General features: G+C 45.8%; 1 long non-coding RNA gene across 1 annotated transcript; it reads right to left on the bottom strand.

Moving 5' to 3' along the window:
- Positions 1 to 2,001: 2,001 nt before the first annotated feature.
- LOC131696282 (uncharacterized) lies at positions 2,002 to 2,395 on the bottom strand. The gene is made up of 3 exons (XR_009306740.1): positions 2,349 to 2,395; positions 2,226 to 2,291; positions 2,002 to 2,170 (listed from the first exon to the last, which is right to left on the bottom strand). It is a non-coding gene; the product is annotated as an uncharacterized LOC131696282 (long non-coding RNA).
- Between the last annotated feature and the right edge of the window lie 1,108 nt (positions 2,396 to 3,503).

The following is a 3,503-nucleotide window of genomic DNA, read 5'->3' as shown; positions in this document are numbered from 1 at the left end:
AGTCAGGTTCTAACCCCAACCGCTGTCAGTTCATACATTTTGACAGCGGTTGGGGTTAGGAACTGACTCAGTTTCGCCTCAAACAAAAACCACATAAGTCCGACTGAGCGGTAGCGTGGTGGACACAAAATAAGATTGGCAACGCTAGCCAAATGTAAACGGCTGAATGTTGTTGGCTTGAATCAAAACTTGTCGAAAGTAAACAAAGTTCATTTCATATCGTCAACCTGGCGCCCAGGTGGTGAAATCGTTAGAATTCTACGGGGTGCTGGAGCGTTGCCAGAAAATTTTTATTTCCAGGTTAAATTTTACTAAACTTCCCAGTAAAGCTCAGCCGGAATGCTGGCTGGTTCTAATTCATATTCCGGCTCCGGTGACACAACCTGTTCTAGCCCACTGAGACGTCCAAAAAATTGTTTCAAAATCGTTCAACACGGGTCCAGCTATGGACGTTTGTTGAACGGTTATTTGGACGTTGTCCAAATTGGTCCAACGAACGTCCTTCATTGGACGATTTTGAAACCAACCGTTCTTAGAGGGAGTTAGAATGTTTAAGGGGTACCATTTTGATGCGGCTTAGCCGCATAACCGAGGCCTAGGAACCGAAGCGGCGCAAAGCCGCTAAGGATCCGCCGGGCGAGGTGGCCACCGACCCGCCGTCGGAAGCAAGCGAAGCTGTGATCCACTCGTTTGCCCGGCTTACTCAAACATAGGGGCTATCCCTATTTGAAGTCCGACTAAGCGGTAGCGAAGTCGGACAGCACGCGCAAAAGCGATGTGGCGTAGCCACATTGGTTGCTGGACTCAACATAAAATTGGCAACGCTAGCAAAATGTAAACACAAATGAACACTCCGGATGAACCTATCGTCAATTGGCATTTCGACGAGTTTTGATTCAAGCCAATAATATGGGCCCATGTAAACACAAATGAACACTCCGGATGAACCTATCGTCAATTGACATTTCGATGAGTTTTGATTCGAGCCAATAATATGGGCCCAACCCCAACTGCTGTCTAAATGTATGAACTTGTAGCGCGCACGACGTTGCTACGGAATCAGTCTGCCCAATCGTCCCACCTTTCCGAACAAATGGCTTATGCGCCACCTCTTTCGAGGACCATTTGTCGTGCTTTAGGGTTGCCCGACCAGAAACCCAGCCTCAGGGCGGGTCGATTTAGTGAAGGTTTGGAGGAACGACCTAGCAGACGCAACTGAATCGAGAGGTACTCAGTTTCATGCATCAAATTACCCACGAATTAACCCAAAGAAGTTCGCTTTCCTATCCCAAAATACCTAAGAACACCACTCGTATTGTCTCATCACTGGAAGAATACCTCAAAAACCAAACAATAAACCGTACAAGAGATTCGAGTGGTGGGGCTAAGATTCCCAAGTAGCCCAACTTGGAGTAAATATCACCAAAAAACTACAAAACTATAACGACGCGAAACATGAGATACCTCTTCAAATTCGTAATCTCTATGGGAACTTGGCTAACATGACGACATTAACACTAAAACATTATTTACCGGAAGAACAATTAACATGACTAATTTATTTAAGTAACTGGCATTTTCAAAAACTTAACCTAGGATTTTTCTACGGTGTTGCCTATATTATTTTTGTTCCCTACTGTGTGCCGGGGAGCGATCGCTATTTCCTACCGGGCTAACGTGCCATAATGTTGCCGAACTTTTGTTTGCCGGGTGCGTGTATCGGCTAAACTTTCACCATGCGCATGGATTTTGTGGTAGGTGTACTTACAGTCTTTTTCGTTGCTTGCCCACTCACATTCGCACTACTGCGAAGACTGTCCCGATGCGGCGATGCGGTGGCGGCGATGTATCTACACCGGCGGTGATGAATCTGCGCAGGCGGCGATTAAGGATCTCCGGATGTCTTCCTGCGTACGGGATGGATAACTGCTGGCAGTGTCGGAACGCCGGACAAGCTGCCAGCAACAAAATACGTGCACACCGGATGGTTGTGACGTGCAGCTCAGTTGAGCAAACGATGTAAAACCGTCGCACTTCTGCCTTATTTGGTTGTAGCGGCAGAATCTTCCAAACTAGCGCGTGGGTCTAGAGCGCGTCGGTGGGCGAAGGGCGGTGTGGCGGGCCGATGAATAGTGCCAATCTAAACGGTAGAATAAAAGCCGTCGCACGGCTATCGACACCGTGAACGCATTGTCTCTTTTTATAAGCACCAATTGTTTATTTACCTTTTTATTCGGTTTTCTAACGCACACAAATTTCCGCACTTCCTACTGCTAACTTCCACGCAACACCTAAGAACAGACAATTACTAATCGGCAAGACATCTCACATTTTTAAGCTAGACAAACCTTTCGACACCGCGGGACAAATTTAACTAACACGCACTCTAGCCTCTTTCGCAGTCTAGATTGAAATGGATGAGAAGCTATTCCTAAAACCCTCAGATAAACGATTTTTGGTTCTAGATACCCGGAAGTACGTAATTTTACCGAAGTAAAACTCGTATTTCGAAAAACGAACTTCTTGGACAATTGATTCTGAATCGCTATCTCATTCCCTCTCGAAACATTTGCATCATATCATTACGCGCCAATACCCTCACTTGCGTTCAAATAGTTTTTCTGGTCGGGCGGTTGATAAGACAACGACAACGAGGTCCGTTCGGCGACCGAAACTCAACCACTTGCTCTAGTTTGTGCAATCGTGAGACAGATTGGGAAAGAGAAAAACGTGCGTGCGCGAGCGGATAGTACGTTTTAGCCGCCTAGTGTTCATTCTTCCTCCTACAGAATGGAAGAAGTGAACACATATTTGCAACAGGGAACTTGGGTTACTGAATTTGGAAGTTATTTTGACTTCTGATACACGTGATCACTACAAACTGACAGCGGTTGGGGCTAGAACCTGACTCAGTTTCAGGTTCAAGCGAAAGCGCCATAATGGACTTTTCTACGGCTCATGTACGTACACGTCACATGACACAAATACTACTTCACTAGCTGGTGGAAAATAGTTAACAAAGACGGCAAAAGTAAATGGGATTGTTTTCAACCAGTAAGCTGCCCTGGTGTTCGTGAGACTGGCCGACAAGAACTCAATAGAAACCCACACTATCAGGGTGGGTTGCTGGCGAGTTACGGCGGGTTGCCTAGAACAATGTTTCAATAGCCTACCGCTCGCCAGCATGTATTTTAACACGCCTAGCCGCCATTTCGTTTACTGGGAAGAAATGTTCCCTCCTGTATCCGTCCTGGATGACATTGAAAAAATGCAAGGTGGAGAGAAAGGTGGGAACATTTGATACTTTTGAGTGTATTAGTATTATCACAGATAACAGACGTTTAGGCTAGAACAAAATTTCTTTAAAAACCTGTGTAAACTTTCAAATTGATATACGTTGAAAATCCGTGTTTCACTATTGCCATCTGCGCAACTGTTTGCTACACGTGCTTGACAGCTGCACTCTAACTGCATTGTAGTGATCACAGCGCCATCTGCAAACG

This window comes from Topomyia yanbarensis, chromosome 1 (genome assembly GCF_030247195.1).
Source record: "Topomyia yanbarensis strain Yona2022 chromosome 1, ASM3024719v1, whole genome shotgun sequence".
Classification (NCBI taxonomy): Eukaryota; Metazoa; Arthropoda; class Insecta; order Diptera; family Culicidae; genus Topomyia; species Topomyia yanbarensis.
This window is presented reverse-complemented; position numbering and strand designations above follow the sequence as displayed.